The sequence below is a fragment of the Mandrillus leucophaeus genome, unplaced genomic scaffold, assembly GCF_000951045.1.
Source record: "Mandrillus leucophaeus isolate KB7577 unplaced genomic scaffold, Mleu.le_1.0 Scaffold35, whole genome shotgun sequence".
Lineage (NCBI taxonomy): Eukaryota > Metazoa > Chordata > Mammalia > Primates > Cercopithecidae > Mandrillus > Mandrillus leucophaeus.
Window position 1 is genome coordinate 3,494,266 of NW_012103698.1, and position 17,412 is coordinate 3,511,677.

General features: G+C 53.0%; 1 protein-coding gene across 1 annotated transcript in view; it reads right to left on the reverse strand.

The window, feature by feature from the left end:
- The window catches only part of BAHD1 (bromo adjacent homology domain containing 1), a 28,433-nt gene extending 27,338 nt beyond the window's left edge, over window positions 1-1,095 (reverse strand). Inside the window, exon 1 of the mRNA XM_011989274.1 lies at window positions 846-1,095. The gene's annotated coding sequence lies outside the window, so the exon portion shown is untranslated. The remainder of the gene's footprint in view (window positions 1-845) is intronic.
- Window positions 1,096-17,412: the final 16,317 nt, after the last annotated feature.

Below are 17,412 nucleotides of genomic sequence, written 5' to 3' on the forward strand. Positions count from 1 at the left end.
CCCGGTCTCCGACCAATCAGAACCGTGGGTCGGTCGTCCCAACGCAGGGGGCAGCACGAGGCGGCCGGGGGAGGCGGTGCGGGGAGTGGTGGGGCCTGGGGGGAGGGGTGCGGTGCCAAGGGTGGTGGCAAGGGGTGATTTTCTTTGCCGGCTTCTTGGATTTTTCTCTTAGTCTTAAGAACCTGAGCCCGTATCCCACGATGACTCGACCCCAATCCCCCAGCTGCTAGCCCCCCGGAAAAATATTATCTACCTCCGCCCTGGCCATCACCCCTCCACATCGCCTTTCCCCCATATCCTCACCAGCACGCGCGGGAGAAAACTGTGGGCCGAGGAACACCCCACCCTCTCCGGAGGCTGCTGCCCCCAGGGCAAAGCTTCGGGAAGACCAGCCGAAAATGAAGCGAGAACAACCCCCCTTTCCTGCAGAAAGGGCCCCAGACTCCTGCAAAAGGGCCCCGACTGCTGAGAAGCCCCTCCCGCCCTTGCCTCATCTTTCCGACTTCCCTGCCTGCCACGTCTCCTTTCCTCTCCAGCAAGGTCGGTCCTGGCTCGGTAACCCCTCACCCGCATCTCTTTTTCCTCTTTCTGCCCTTCACCTACCGCCCCCAACCCCAGCTTCTAATTCACCCTCTTCAGAAGCAGAGTGTGGAGCCCTCATCCATTTCCAGCTGACAGCAGAGCCTGGTCTGTGAGTCCTTGACACCCACACACCCTCTTCCACCACCGCGGGGAACATCAGAGCTCTCCGGGGGAGGGAGAAAGGGGCGGGCAGCTTGACAGGAGCGGCTGGACTCCCTCCCTCGCGTCCCCAAGCTATGGGAGAACCAAGTGTAGACACTTACCTGGCTTCCCCCAAGTCACCGAATGCGGTGGCTCCGTCTCTCACCCCCACAGACGTGCCTTCCCAAGCCCGAGCACGCTCGCGGGGTCAGTGGGGTGGGTGGGCACAGCGGGCTGAGGTCACAGAGAGAGATGGGAAGTCCCTGTTAGGTGCGGGAAGGAGCTGTGTCTTGGGCACCTGGTGGTGCCAGAGCCCGCCTAGGACTTCACTTCACTAAGCCCGGGATATGCACACAGTAGGTTCTTGAGAAATGCTGAGTTCACCCCTGAACAAAGCCTCATTCCCAATTCAGGCGGGGGAGGGGAGCTTTAGGAGGTAAAAGGAGCAGCGGCAGAAAGGGTAGTGTCAAGTCACCAGAGCGCTGGAGCAGCCCAGGGAGGGGCTGGGCCCCAGGAACGCCTTGGGCAGAGAGAGGCACCCGGAGTGCTGAGGCTGCCCAGGCAAGCAAGGAAAACCCAGCCTTGGAGTGTGGCCCAGGGGCTTCGGAGGGGCTCCTCCTGCACCACACACAGCGCCCAGCCTTTCCTAGACCTTGGGACTCCAGCGCTCACCCAGGCAGCCTTTTAAGACAATCAGGGCTGCTAGCCAATATGGCTGGGAAACAACCTCCCCCAGAAGCAGTTCCCCATCTGCCTCCAGAGCTGTCCAGGGGGCTCAGACTGTCTTAGCTGTTTGGGGGGACACATTTAAAGGAGGGAAAGTTTGTGAATGGGAGCTAAAAGCTAAGACTGTGGCATGGAAATGTCTCGAAGGGCCAGGTTCTCCCACTGCCACTTCTCCCACCTCCCACCCTTGGGGAAAGCAAAACCCCCAAAGCTGTAAAAGTAGGACACTGAAAGATCTCTCCCCTTCCCGGACAGGGCACAGGTTCCCGGCAGTGGCCCCCCAACACAGAGCAGGCCAGCCCTACTCCCTGCCTCACAGAATTCCCCCTCTCCCGGTCTCAGTCTGTCTCATGGGGAAATTAACCCCATGGTGGCCCCCACTCGTCAGAGATTGGTGGTGGAGGGTACAGCAGTGGTGGCCACGGGAGCAGAGCCATGCTACAGGCCAAGACAGAAGAGAGGCCATGCTCCTGTCTGCAGCCCAGGCGGCATTGACCTTGGCAGCCACTTCAGGCCTGATAATGGGCAGGGATGGAGGCTGGGAGGGTCAGAAGAGGAACGTACCTGGTGGCAGGGAAGGAGACCCAAGTGGCAGGAAGCCCACACTCAGCCGAGGAAATGGTAGCAGATGAGGTGGCAGGACTGGGTGTCTTCCTGGTGTTGGCATCAGGGGGCCCTGGGGTGAGCAGGGGAGAGTTGTCTTACCTGGGGTCTCGGTGGGAGGGAAAGGAAGGAATACCGACTGGAGAGGAGGCAGAGTAGTCATGACAGCCCACTCTACAAGTGCCTGCCTGGCCGCTGGAGGAGTTCTCTCCTCAGAGCCTCCCGTGTGGGTGACTGTATCTGCTGCCCCAGGAGGCTCTGAGTGGGCTATGGTGCGGGGACACAGGCTGGCTAAAAGCACTAAGTGTTCCTCCTGTGCCAGCTCATTGAGCCACCTCTGTCCCCCCTTCCTCCCTATTGCTTGTTAAAACAAGCCAGCAGAGAAGAGGCAGGGGCTACACCCTGTCTGTTCCCCAAAGGGATCTTTTGGCCTCTTCTAGCCTCCTTCACCCAACTTTCAGGGACCTCTGCAACTGGGCCTCTTTCTTTCCCAGTCCAAAGCCCTTCCACAGCTGGAAAGGGCTCCACTTCTTCCTCCTTCCTTCGGTCCTGTAACCTTTCCTGAGAGAATGCTGCCCCCACCCCACTTCACTGGACAGCTGTGCCAATGCCTGGGGCCCATCACCTTTCCTCTCCCTGGTATGTTTGGCAGCCCAGAGGTCTCCCACTGAAAAAAGGGTTTGGCACTTGGTCTAGAAAGAGGAATGGGTCCTTCAGGTCTCTGGAGTCTTCCCCCAGCTGCTGCCAGGCAGGGGCTGTCTCTCCCCAGACACCTCCAGACCCATCGGGAAGGGTTAACTGCCTCAGAGGGAGATGCCGGAGAGGAAAACATCCAGGGCCAGAGAGAACACACGGCGCACCCCTCCCCCACCACACACAACCAGACTGACAGCCAGGACAGACTGGCTGCTCCGTCATCTCCAGCCCAGCCCCAGCACCTCCCCGCCACTGCCCGCTGCAGTCCCCCAAGACCGCCTGGCCTGAGATCCAACCACCTGGCACCAGGCAGGGCACCCCAGCAGCAGTGCAGTCCCTGCGATGGTGGCAGTGACCACTTTCTCCTCCCTGCACCCCTGCCCGGGTCCCATCTTCTTTCCTGGAAGTGGGGCAGCCCCCATCCCAACCCCCAGAGCACCTGAAGTCTAGGTCCCCGCAGTACTTACTGAGCCACCTGGCTCCTCAGCCCCACTGGAAGAACTGAAGAGCACAGCTCTTTGCGGGAGGGACACCAAGGCAACAATTAAATGCGGCAACAGCACTTGCCCCTTCCCCCATCATAGGAAGCCCCCGGGGGGTGGGGGAATAAAGAAAGCTGGACTTTTATAGTCCTTTTGCTGTGACCCACTCCCTCTTAAAGGGATTGGAACACCCCTCCTTAAAGGCATCTCCAGAAATTATTTGCCCCCAGGCAGATCCTAGTGCACAAGTCTGGTCTTCACCTGCGGGGGCCCTCTTCCCTAGGGATGGGGAGGTAGAAGTGCTACTCCTGACTCTTGAGCTGGAGGGGCAAGGTAGCCTCCTACCACCAAGGAGCCAGCTGTTGAGCGCCCAGTGAGGAACAAGACCTCTCCCTCTCCTAAACGCACCTACGGCCCCGGCCTTGGGGGTGGGGAGGTCCCGGTGAGGTAGGGACTGTGTGGGACTCAGTCTCCGCACAAGAAGGAACAAGGGGGCTGCATGCGCTCAGACTTTGGGGAACACATGTCCATGGCGCTGTGTCCAAAACCCCCATCTGCCCAGCGCTAGCCTCCAGATTGCCGGCCAGGGGACGTCTTTGCAGTCTGCCTCTCCCCGTAAAAGCTGTTTCTGCATTCTCCTTCCCGCCCTCTGAATCCCGTCTCCTACCCTCTTTGGGGCCCCATGCCTTTCTCTTGGGGTGCATTCTCTGCCCCTCACCCCAGTCGCCTCCTCCGCAGCCCCAACAACGGCGGACTGCACCCTATTTCAGGCTCTCTCCAGACCTAATCGGAGTGTCCCCGGGGTCCTTCTCACCCCGCCCACACCCCCGACTACCGTCAAGGGGTGGGGGATGGGCACCCTCCCGGCTCCCGGGAGCCCCGCAGAGTCGCATCTTAGCCCTTGGGCTCACTCGGTCCCCAGTCTCACCCTGCCTCTGGGACTGCAGAGTTCAAGGAGGGGGTGGGTGTAAGTGGGGGAGGAGGTGTCCGAGGGCAGTCCAGCCTAAGAGAGGGACAGAGTCGGAAGCGGGCACTCACTGAAGCCACCCCCCTCGCCCCTCCTCCCTTTGCTGGGGGAGGGTCGATGCTGCCGGGGGAGAGGTTCCCCGGCGTTCTGGAGCCCCCTCCAAGCCCCCCACCCCTACCACTCCCTGGAGGAAAGGCTCCCCCAAGGGCTGGAGCTCCAAGCCCTCCCCCCGGCAGCTGCGGCAGCCTCCGGCTGAGGTCAGGCTCCACCTCCTTTCTCCAGAGGGAGAGCGCGGAGGGTTGTTTGTTGTTGGGGTGTGAGAGACAGAAGGTTCGAGATCACCTGGCCCGGTGGGCACGGCTCCGGAGCGGGAGCTGGGCCGGGTGGGCTGGCTTGGGCAGGAGCCCGCCACAAGGGTGAAGGACTCCCCTCGCCCACCCCCAGCCCCGGCTCCGAGCCCGCGGCCCGGCCGCCCCCTCGCCGCGCCCCCGCCGGGCTCTCCGGCCCGCGTCGGGTGCCAGGACGCCCCAGGCAGAGGGCCTGCCTTAGGGTTACCACGGGGAGCCAGGCTTTCCTGCTCTCCAGGATCCTGCAGTCGGAGGCTGGGATGGGCAGGGGCTAGAGAGACAAGTAGACAGAAAACAGAGTGATAACTTTATGACAGCAACACGTAATGGCTGCTGAGGAGGAAGGAAGGCTGCCAGGGTCTGCCCCTGGCGAGGGGCTGGGTTGAGGTGCGGGGACGTTCCGAGAAGGGGCTAAGCCGAGAGCGGAGCCTGAAGGAGCAGGCACTCTTCGGGCAGGCTGCCATAGGTGGGGGAAAGATGAGGACACCCCAAGCGCGAGTACCAGTTTCAGCAAAGGTGCAGAGCTGTGGTATAGGGGTGAGGCAGCAGATGAGGCCGGAGAGGTGGGTAGGGCCACCTAAGCTTTGTAAACCCTGCCAAGGAGCTCTGTCCCAAAGGCCTTGGAGAACATAGAAGGATTTTAAGGAAAGGAAGCTTCTGGTCTGAGATCCGAGAGGCGAGTTGGGAGAGCAGCACGCGGGGTGTGAGTTCAGGCAGGAGGATCTTGCATCTCAGTTCCCTCGCAGTGCTCACCTGTTCCAGGGACTTCTGACCTTGAGTCTCGCCCTCCCTCCCAGGTGGCTGTTGGGTGGAAAGGGTCTGCCCTGGAGGAAAGAGAGCCCTCTTTTAGCGCTGCCCCCAACCCCAGCCGCTCCTGCCTGCCGCCCACCAGGAGCTCTACCATCTCTGTCCCCGGGGAAGAAATGGAGGGGCCCCCATGCTCCATCTCCTCCCTCGCCCTCTAAGATAGGCAGCCCTCCCAGAATCCATGTCATTTCCAGAGCAGTAACAAGAAAAACATGGGGACCAGCTTCGCTTCGCCCTCCAGGTGCTTTTTCCCCACGCTACTGGAGACAAACTGGTGGTGGACATTTGTCATAAAAACCATACAGGAACAGGGGCAAATGACATCCTATATTGGTTTCTCATTCTCACCCCAATCTCAATAGGTATATGCAATTACTCTCACCATTTCACAAATTAGGAAATTGAGGCTTAGAGCCATTAATGCCTGGCCTGAGCCACACAGGCAGGGCTTATACCCCAGCCGAAATTGGAACACTTGCCCAAGCCTCCAACACTGACTTCTGCAAGCTTGGAGAGGCTGACCCCACTGGACTTCTGAGGCCAGGGATGGCCAGTTTCAATAGGAAGGGGTGTGGGGGTGTCAGTGAAGCCTCATGCTGTAGCCCTGCCCTTTCCTGTGAGCCTTTTCCCATGACACCTGGAAGTGGATTCCCTGGGGCTTTTCTTTGGGGTCTCCAGCATAGGTCGTGCCCATTCATATTTGTTTATGGATCTCCCAGACTCCTCCAGAATCCTCATTCTCAGAGTCCAAGCCTGACTTCCTGGAAAGGTCTCCCGAAGCTCAGGTGAAACTCTCCTGAAGCTCAAGGCCACCTTGCTCTCTGCTGCCCTGAACTCCACGGACTCCAAGCTGTCTCCTCCTCACACATTCCTGACCATCTGCTGTTTTGCCTGTAAGTCTTTATTTATAAGATTATAAACCCCTGGAGGGCAGGCCTATGGCTTTGACATCCTCTTTATGGCTTCCTGTGTCTAGCACAGTCCTGGCCCCAAGGAAGGATGGCATTCTAGGTCTCTCATAAGCTGGCCCCAGGACACACAGCCCTCTACCTCTCCCCTTTCACAGGCACACTTAGGGCTCCCAAACTAGTAGCCTTTGAGCAAAAGTAAGCAGGCAGACAAGTTCTATTTAACTGTCTATGGGACTTTCAAAAAAGATTAAAATTAGGGGCCAGTGCTGGAATTTTTGGAGATTTAAAATAAAAATCCAGGATTACAGTTTCTCTTGAAAAAAATCAGATTTGCTACCCTTGGCGCACATTTTCACTTGCAACAATAGGTTGGTACTAAGTAGCAAATGCAGTCTTTATGGGGTAGGCATGCTCCAGTTTGCCATGCTCCCACCTTGCCCATGTGGGACATTTACGGGACCTGAACCCTGGAGGTTTTCAGGTGTGTGATCCTTGCCCGGCATTGTGGCCACAGAGACATGGATGGGTATCGTGGTGCAGGCCTTTGCAGTGTCTACTTCCCTTGAACCTACTCAGAGAGCCCTGTTGCATTCTCATGCCAATCTCTAGTAGTACCTTCATTATCGCCCCAGGAGCAGATGTTTACTGAGCACACTCCAAGATCCATGGACCCAGGCTGGAGACGAAAAGGGAAATTAAACATGGTCCAGAGTTTGTGGGCTCTTCTAGGTGACTCCTGAGAACATGGAATGATACCTGGCAAATAGTAGTTGCCTAATAATGCTTGGTGAACTGAATAGTAAATAATTGGTAAATAGAAACTGAATGGATAAATACACGGAGATGGGAGAATCATTCCAAGAAACATGACATTTCTGTGATGATCTAGGTTTGGGTTGCTTGGGACCTCAGCTTCTAGGGTCACCTCCTTCACTGTTACCAGAACACTTATCTGCTCAGATATCAACTTGGAGTATGACTTCTCCCCTGAGGAACTCCCAGCACTGTGGACTGGAAGTCCAGGGATGCATCCACTATGGTTGGTTCCTTTATTCCAGACATACAGACCCCTGGGAAGATGAGGAAATCCAGATCTGGAATGGACAGTGTATTGAGAACCTCCAAAGCCAGCAGGAGGTCCAGAGGGGGCAGGTGTCTTACAGAAGACATGAACAGGCACTCAACATATGTTTCTTTATTTAACCCTCAAGAACTCTGGTAGGTAAATGTACTCTCAAATTTACAAACAAATGAGGAAACTGAGACCTGGAGAATCTAAGTAAGTGCTCAAGATCACATAGGCTTGGAGTGGCTCCAAAACCTTCACTTTTTTTCATGCGACATTTAACGTATAAAATAGAGGTCTAACCCTTTATAGGTATAAAATCTTTCTTCTTTCTACATTTCACATAGCATAGTGGTTAAGAACACAGACTTTCTGAGTACAGTCCTGGCTCTACAGCTTCTTAAAACATATAAAGTACTTAGAATAGCACCTGATGTAGCCAAGTGCCCCCAGAACATTAGCAATTGTGAATCTACTTCATCATGTCCAAATCTGGCCATGCCTGAAGCCTGCCCTGCTTCCATGCTGGAATCAGTCTTCCACCTCTGTTTTGTACTCCTTATCTCCCATCTGGAGCCCTGACAATGTAGTGCCTGTGGCTGTATTCTGTCCACCCAGCAGTGGGCCCCACTCTGGCTTCAGTAAGGCAGGATTGCTCCCTTTGCTAGGTGTGGGGGAGAGGCCAGCCCCTCTTCCCATGACTTCTCCACTCCACCCTCCCAAGGCCAGGGCCCTGTAGCCATTCCCCTCTTCGGGAAAGATTCTCTGTGGCATCCCTAATCTCATTCCTCAAGGTGAGATAGTTCCATCTCCTACAGGCTCCCAGCCACAGCCACTGACCTCTCTAGTCTTGCAAAACCCAGAGCAGAGGAGAGAATCACCTGCGGTTCTTTTGCCACCCTCACTTAACCTCAGTGAACCCACAGCAAGAGCCAGGACCAGCCCTTTCCAGCAGACACCCTCTGGGGGGACTACAGTCTGGGCCACAAGTATGGTGTTAACCAACCACAGTGCCACCTGTGCTCTGCACTGTTCAGACACCAAGAAGACTTGGGAGGCCATGCAGATAGCATTGCTTCTGACCTAGGAAAGCCACTCCGCCTAGCAGAGGCATGATCCTCAGAAACTGAAGAGTGCATCAAAGAGTACATGACCTAAGCAAGACTGGGCCAGATGATTAGTAGCTGGAAAAGTGACATCAAGACTTAGATATGGTAGGCCAGGCACAGTGGCTCACACCTGTAATTCCAGCACTTTGGGACGCCAAGGTGGGCAGATTACTTGAGGCCAGGAGTTCGAGACCAATCTGGCCAATGTGGCAAAACCCCATCTCTACAGGTGTGGTGACACGCATCTGTAGTTCCAGCTACTCAGGAGGCTGAGGCATAAGAATCGCTTGAACCTGGGGGGTGGAGATTGCAGTGAGCCATGATTGAACTACTGCACTCCAACCTGGGTGATGGAGTGAGAGTCTATCTCAAAAAAAAAACAAAAAAAGACTTAGTTAGATATGAGAAGCCTGACAATTTTTCCCCTTGGTTTGTGAATATTATACTATAGTTAAAAATCTAATAAGGGCATTTATAAAAATTACACTTAGTTATATGGACAACAACTCTTCTTTGTTGAAAGGGATTATGGGAAATCAGCAATTGCCTGCTTCGTTGCTTCCCTGTCAGGGTGTATTCTGTGATAGGTCATGTTCCTGGAGAGATTCCATGAGTTAGGCACTGCATTAAGCTCTTTACACATACTCTTAATCCCCAGCCAGTCTTATGAGATAGATAATGTTATTATTCTCATTTTACTGATGAGAAAACTGAAGCATAGAGAGGTTCGGTAACTTCCCAGGGTCACGTTAATAATAGTGGAGCCAGGGTTTAGATCCCAGCCTTGTCACTTTTAATGATTTCTCCATCACTTCTTCCTAAATAAGCTTCCCCAAACAATTCTCTACTCTTAGTTTTCCAAATGTCTGTTAGCAACTCATTCGAATTTTACACATGAAGTTGCTGTGAGCAACATTCATCTCGCTGTTAGATTGGGGGCAAAATGTTGCAAGTCGATTGTCATATTTCTTTATAAAAAGATATTCCTTTGGCAAAGCCGTTATCAAAAGTACCCTTTCCCTGCCTTCTGCACTCTCTTTGACACTGAAACATCAATATGGTCTTTCAGGAACATCAGATACACTTCAGCCAACTTCCAGCTACAAGCAAACTCAGTGTTCTCCCAATGTTTCCACTGTGGGGTAAAGGCACTGGCAGTTTTAAAAGTCAAGAACCTTGGACTCATCCTTGGCACCTCCCTCTCACTCCCGAGCCGCCACCCATAGCTAATCCATCACCACAGCCTGTCATTTACTGGAGCCTCCAGCCTCGAATCTCCTCCCACCTCTGTGACCAACCACAGCCCGGCCTCCCGCGTCCACTCTGCCCCAGTCAGAGGGCTCTCAGTCAGAGGGATCTTTCCAAAATAGACTGCATCATGGCACTCTCCTGCTTAAACCCTTCCGTGACTCCTGCTTACACTCAGGATAAAGATCCAAATCTGGAACTGACTGTTGTTGCCGCCTCAGCCAGGAGGCTCTCTGATCTCATCTCTCAGGCTCAGTCACACTCCGCAACCTGCGATGCTTTCTTCCTGGCAAGCCTGGCAAGCCGGTGATTCCTGGCTAAGACCTGCCTCCCCGGCTAGGTTAGGGTGAAAACCACATCTGTGTCTGCCTGGGTCCTACTGTTTCCCCATGGCCCACAGGGTACCTGCACATGATAGGTTCTCGGTAATAGCTACTCAGTGATGAATGAATGGCAGAGAAATCAAGCCTTTGCCTGTGCCGCAGCGGCTCTGCAGCCTGACTGCTCTGCCAGGTGACCACAGTGCTAGACTGCCATATTAGCTTAGAAAACTACCTCCTGCAGCCACACTGTGTGCCAGGCTCTGCCTCCCTACCTTTAAACACACTCATCCTGACCCATTTTGCCTGTTTTCAGGAGTGATCGCCAACATTTGTACTTTTTGTGACTTGTACATATTTTTACTATAAAATTTCCTGACCCGATTCATTCAACAACTGGATAACAATTGGTTATGGGTTTGACAAGGCAGACTCATTGACATTTGGAGGCATAAACAGTTCTGGCTTTGGCAGTCCAGATGGCTTCCCCAAGAAGCTAGAGGCTGTGGCCCCAGAACTCTGCTCTTTTAGCTGCTGCTAAAAAGATGGGAGAATTTAGTTCAAGGCAAAGCCTTGCGATTCCCCCCTGCCCACTCCTGCCCTCCCTGCTCCAAGGCCGCCCTTGATGTTTTATTTAAATCTGATTTCATCTAGATAAGCTTGGTGGAGGGCAAAGGAAAGAAGTCATCCTCCCTGCAGCCTGCCCCCCCCCCACCCCCGCCGCTTTGCATTCATTATGCAAGTATTTGTTTGGAGGGAGAGGGGCTCCACTGAGCCAAGTGCAAAGTGTTGGGGATACAGCAGCAAACCAGAGACAGGTGGGTATGTAGTGGGTTAGTGCCCATGCTGGGTCTTAAAGAATGGGTAACATTAAAATTGGAGTAATTGAGATGTCTCATAATTTTTATGTCTATCTCCCCAAATAACTCGTAAACTTTTTTGGCCCCATCCTGTTACTAGTCTTTGAATCGCTGGCACCCTGGGACATAATGGTCCCTCAGCAAATGCCAATTCTTAATTGAGCAGGGGATTGGTGGATGTGGGGGCAGGTCACTCGAGTGGGCTGAGCCTGGGGTGTGCCAGCTGGGGAACAGGTGCCTGAGTGAGGAGGCTGGCCACGCCAGAGCATCCACTGGCAGGGGATGGAGTGGTGGGCCACAGGGCTCGGCAGACCCTCTGAGGCACAGAGAGATGAAGTTCCACGGGGCAGCAGGGAAGTGAGTCGTATGGCTGCTCCTGGTGAGTGAGCAGGCTGGGTGGGGGATGGGGCTTATCAGGGGAACTTGTAGTGTAAGATGGCTGAGCCTACAGGAGTGGCCATAGTGGGTTTCCAGCCTTGGGGAAGAGGGGAATGCAGAATTGGGAGAGGGCCGGGTCTTCATTACTGAGGGAAACGCTGTTGGGATCCACACAATGTGAGCTCTGAGGCAGCTGCAGATGTCCCAGGCAGGGCTGAGCAGCCTGCATTTCTCTGCCCGATCCTTCTTTGGGGAGGCCTCACAGTCAGTCCTACAGAGAGATTGTCTTGTTGCCCCTATTGGCAACAGGCTCCACACTCTGGGGCACTTCCAGGGCTCTTGCCCCACCCCCCACAGCCTCTCTCCAGGCTCAAGAGTTCCGAACATGAGGTTGCAGCCCCCTTGGAGGTGTGGGTGATCAGGTGGGAGGGCAGAAAAACTGCAGCACAAAGGTCTCTGACAACCTGGAGGGCCAGTGAATGGGGCACCGGGATGTGTGTGGCCGGGTTCCAAGCAGGTGGGCAGCCTGGCCATGGAAGGAGAAGACTACTGAGGGCCCCTACTTGCTCCTTCACTCTGGAGCCAAGCAGCCTCCCAGGGAGGGAGGGTACCAGGGGAGAGGGAGGTCCCAAAGGCCAGCCTACTTCACAACCACCTGCTTCTCCAGCCTCAAAGGACCGCAGGGTATACTCTGCCTAGGGGTACCTGGGAGGGAGGGGCTGGGAAGAGGTACAAGAGGAGCTGGGACTGGCTGGATCTCAATATCTAGGTGGTGATTCTGAACTGCTGCCAGCCAGCTCTGGGCCTTGGAAGCAATCTTAGGAAGGGAGAGCAGATCTCAGCTCTCTCAAGCAGCAGGAGTCATATAAAATCCACAAACAGTCCAGTCTTTTTTTTTTTTTTTTTTTGACACAGAGTCTCACTCTGTCACCCAGGCTGGAATGCAGTGGCCAAATCTCGGCTCACTGCAACCTCCATCTCCCAGGTTCAAGCAATTCTTGGAGAATTGCCTCCCGAGTAGCTGGTATTACAGGTGCGTGCCATCACACCCAGTCAATTTTTGTATTTTTAGTAAAGATGGGGTTTCACCATGCTGGCCAGGCTGGTCTCGAACTCCTGACCTCAGGTGATCTGCCTGCCTCAGCCTCCCAAAGTGCTGGGATTACAGGCATGAGCCACCGTGCTTGGCAGTCTAGTCTTAATTAGCAACCTTGGGCTGGTCTGACTCCCACCCTTCCACTCTGGGCCACTGGTGGGCTTCTGGAAAGAAAGGAGGGGCTGGGCAGGATGCAGGCCAGTTATGAAGGACATCAAGTCTTCCTTCACTCCCCTTTTCTCATTTCAGGTTTCTCTTTCCCCCTGTTTTGAATCTTCATATAGCTTATAGTAAAGTTATCTTAATTTATCTTATAGTAAATTTCATTTAACTATTTTACTTCAGCAAGTAAAGAGACCTACTGTATGCCCAGCCCTGGCCAGCCTGTCAGCATCAGACAGGACTCAAATATGAACTAAGGGATTTTGCTACTCCATTTCTGTAAACAGAAAGGTTTTGCGGGAGGGGGCAGCTTGTCCTGAAAACACATATCTTTGTAGAGGTTGCCTCTTGGGAGCCCAGGCAGATGTGCAAGGGGACTCTCAAGACAGGCCAGGCAGGCAACCCCCAGCGCTGGGCTTATCTTCCACAAGCAGCTGCGTGTTCACGCTCCTTGCCTCTGCTCCTGCAGTGTGTCTGACAGCCTCTCTGAAAGTGTGTGCGGAGGTATGCGTGTCCACGTGCATGCTCACCCGTGTTTGCTCCTGGACGGGCACAAGGCACAAGATGCATCTGAATGGATCTGGATCTGGAGCTGTGTCTCTCTCTGCCAGCACGAGCATAGCCCTAGTCTTCTTGCTTCCTTCCTTCCTTCCTTCTCCTGCCAGCAAGGGCAGCCCTCTGTACTTCCGCCACTGAGCCACCGGCCACCTTTGAGGAGTGGAGGTACTGCCTGTGCTGAGATATTCCTGGGCCCAGAATACCTTTTTTCCTTCAAGAAAATTCCCTCTTATCTATCCGGCCCTTACTCTCTCGTGTCTTCCAGGGCAAAACTGGAGCATCCGGCTGCCTGGCAGGGTAAATGGAAACATAATTGTTCTCTCTGAGGCTGGTCTGTGCTAAATCATTATCGTCTCCCCAGCCCCTCGCCCAGTGCATGGGTCTTAGTAGCTTGCCTGTAAAGGTTTGTTGAACATGTGGTTTATGGGCCTGGCTGGGGAAGCAGCAATGCACAGATGCACACTCTTTTGCCACATGACTTCTCTCCCTTGCTGAAAATAAGCTCATGGAGTTGGCCCTGGGGCTGGCATTCAACTTTTACCCCAAGTCACCTCTGGTGGCATCGTTCTAAAAAATAATAGACCCACAACTACTTTGGAAAGCAGTTGTGAATGATCTAGTAAGGTTGATCAGGTACATAGCCTACAACGGAGAAATTATATTCCTGGGACTATGACTTGAGGAACACTTGCACATCTGCATCAGAAGATGCCCATGGGAATGGTTTTTTCCTTTTTTCTTTTATTTTTGAGACAGAGTGTCGCTCTGTCACCCAGGCTGAAGTGCAATGGCACGATCTCAGCTGACTGTAACCTCTGCCTCCCAGGTTCTAGCTATTCTCATGCATCAGCGTCCAGAGTAGCTGGGATTACAGGCATCCGCCACCACACCTGGCTAATTTTTGTATTTTTATTAGAGACAGGGTTTTGCCATGTTGGCCGGACTGATTTCGAACTCCTGACCTCAGGTGATCCGCCCGCCTTGGCCTCGCAAAGTGCTCGGGTTACAGGTAAAAGCCACCGCGTCTGGCCAGGAATGTTTTACAATAGCCCCAAACTGGAAACAGCCCAAATGTCCATCGACAGTAGAATGGACAATTAAATTGTTATATTTCCACATTATGGAATACTACACAAGAAAAAAAATTGAAGAGATTACAGTCCTGCTCATTAACATGAATGAGGCTGGGCACCGTGTCTCACACCTGTAATCCCAGCACTTTGGGAGGCTGAAGCAGGAGGATGGCTTGAACTCAGGAGACCAGCCTGGGAAACATAGTAAGACCCTGTCTCTGTAAACATTTAAGAAAAAAAAAAAAAAAAAAAATAGCTGGACTGGGCCTATAGTCCTAGCTACTGAAGAGGCTGAAGTGGGAGAATCACTTGAGCCTGGGAGGTCAAGGCTGTAGTTAGTCATGACTGCGCCGCTGCACTCCAGCCTTGGTGACAAAGTGAGGCCCTGTCTCAAAAACAATAAAAAATTTAAAAGAGCTGAGCAGCTTTGGGAGGCTGAGGCAGGCAGATCCCTTAAGCCCAGGAGTCTGAGACCGGCCTGGGCAACATAATGAAACCCCATCTCTACAAAAAATACAAAAAAATTAGCTGAGCGTCATGGCAAGCCCCTGTAATCCCAGTTACCTGGGAGGCCCAGGCGGGAGGATGGCTCGAGCCCAGGAGGTTGAGGCTGTAGTGAGCCATGATCATGAACAGAGTGAGACCCTGTTTCAAAACAAATGAAAAACAAAAACAAAAAAACAAGAAAACAAAAACTGTACAATGATGAGCCAAAAAGCAAGACATGGAAGAATATATATATATATATGTGGTATGAGTCCAGCTATAGAAAGTTTGAAATCAGGCAACCTAAACAATATTGTTCAGGGATCTATACAGAGGCAGGAAGCCACTGAGAAAGGTAAGGGGAGGATTATCACCGAATTCAGGATGGTGGCTCCCCTGGGGAGAATATGTCAAGGAGGGGCACATGGGCTTGGAATACTCTCTTCATTGACCTGCATGTTGGGTACACAGGAATTTGTTATTTTTCACACTGCATATGTACATGTACGTACTCCCCCATATATACCATGCATTTCACACAAGAACACAAAGGCTGTGTGGCTCTGCTCTTCCCCTTTCCCCTTCCAACTCCCATTCTCGTCCTCGGCTAGCAGGGGAGGGTCAGGGTTTTTAGCACAGCTTCCTTCTGTCTCTGAGTGGGTCAGAGGAGTATGGGGGTGAGGGCCTCCCTTCTGCGACTGGGCCCTGGCCACTCCAGGGTGGGAAGGCCTGGAGAAAACAGGGCCAGGCAAAGCCGGCTGGCCCTGCTGTTTCTGCCAATGCTGGGATTAGTCCAGGGCTCTGGCCCACCTGTCATTTCACTCATTTAGCAAGAACATAGCCACTGAGCACTTACTGTGAGCCCCGGGTGTTATTGGGAGAGTTCAGATAAGTGAGAGATGGTCTTTGACCTAAAAGATCTTACAATATACTCAGAGAGCACCATATACACAAATAACTGTATACCAGCAAAGTGTGAGCTAAGTGTCACGTGACTGCTCATTTACTCTTTCAATAAACATTTGTTGTGCACCTATTACATGCCGGGAACTGTGCTGGCTGGTGATCATGTAAAGACAGTTAAATCACAGTCCTAGCCCTCAAATTCATAGCCTGCCTAATGCTGGGGAGACTGGAGTAAACACAACTTTGTGGCAAGCCCATTAGTGCAGATATGCCCAGGGAGAAGGAGGAAGGGGACCCGTCTAGAATGGATGAGATGGAGACAGAGGAGTGAGGAAAGGTTGGAGAAGAGAGGTCTTCCTGAAGGAGGCAGGCCCTGGCCTGAGGCTTTAGAGATGAGGGAGCAAGAGAAAGGTTGAAGGGCTGGCAGGACTTCCAGAGCTGCCCCAGACAAAAGGCACAGGGGTGAGAAACACAGCAGTGAGGACTCCTTGCAACAAGAACATGAACATTGAGCAGGGAAGGAGGGAAGCAGCAGAAGGGGAAAGCCCAGGGGGATTAGAGTCATATTTGCCTTGCCAAGCCTTAGATCTTATAGGTGCTGGGAGCCACTGAAGAATTTGCAGGGAGTTTGACAGTTCACTGGTTCAGTGTAGAGGAAGGGTTGAGGGGCATGGCCTGGAAGAAGGGAGGCAAATTGGCAGGATGTTGAAAGTCCAAGAAATATTTAAGAGATATCAGGCTAGCCTCTGAGAGTGGGTGGGTGGTGGGTGAGGGAGAGAGGCCGAATTCTGGAATGGCCCCCTGCAAGAGTAACCAAGTGGTGCACATAGAGAGAAGAGAGCCCCCACTCGGCACTAGCGTGGCTGTAGGCTCTGTGTACCAAATGTGGTAAGGGTTGGGGACAGCCAGGAATGTGCATGGGGCTCTGTACCACCTGATTTCAGGGCTTCCAAACACTGGCCCGTGGACAGGGCTGGCCCGAGGAAGTGAAAAAAGTATGGGCATAACTTCTCATAAATCAAATGTATGCATGCACTTTAAAGAACTATCCTTGGGCTGGGCATGGTGGCTCATGCCTGGAATCCCAGCACTTTGGGAGGCTGAGGCAGACGGATCATGAGGTCAAGAGTTTGAGACCAGCCTGGCCAATATGGTGAAACCCTGTCTCTACTAAAAATACAAAAATTAGCTGGGAATGGTGGTGTGCACCTGTAGTCCCAGCTACTCGGGAGGCTGAGGCAGAAGAATCACTAGAACCTGGGAGGCAGAGGTTGCAGTCAGCTGAGATTGTGCCACTGCACTCCAGCATGGGTGACAGAGCGCAAGATTCCATCTTAAAAACAAAAACAAAAACTATCCTTAAAAGTGCTTACAATTAAATCAATAAGTAAGCATGTCACTTAGAGGTATGAAGTGAATTATCAAAATAAGCCCCTTAAAGATTCAAAAGTGATTTTGTCCTGGGAGTGGGAATGGGGATAGGAGGGACAGGGGACTTTTATTTTTTAAAATAAGTTTTTAAAAATAGTAGTATTTTTTAAAACCATGAACATAAAGCATATACAAAAATTTGAGGGCTGGGCACACTGGCTCAACACCTATAATCCCAACGCTTTGGGAAGTGGAGGCGGGAGGATCGCTTAAGCCCAGGAGTTGAGCCCAGCCTGGACAACATGGTGAAAGCCTAGCTCTACAAAAAACACAAAAATTAGTCTGGCATGGTGGTGCACACCTCTAGTCCCAGCTACTGAGGGGTTAAGGGGGTGGCCAGGGGAGGGCTGAGGCCGGAGGATCTCTTCAGCCAGGGAGGTCGAGGCTGCAGTAAGCTGAGATCACGCCACTGCACTGGGCGACAGAGTGAGATCCTGTCTCAAAAAAAAAAAAAAAA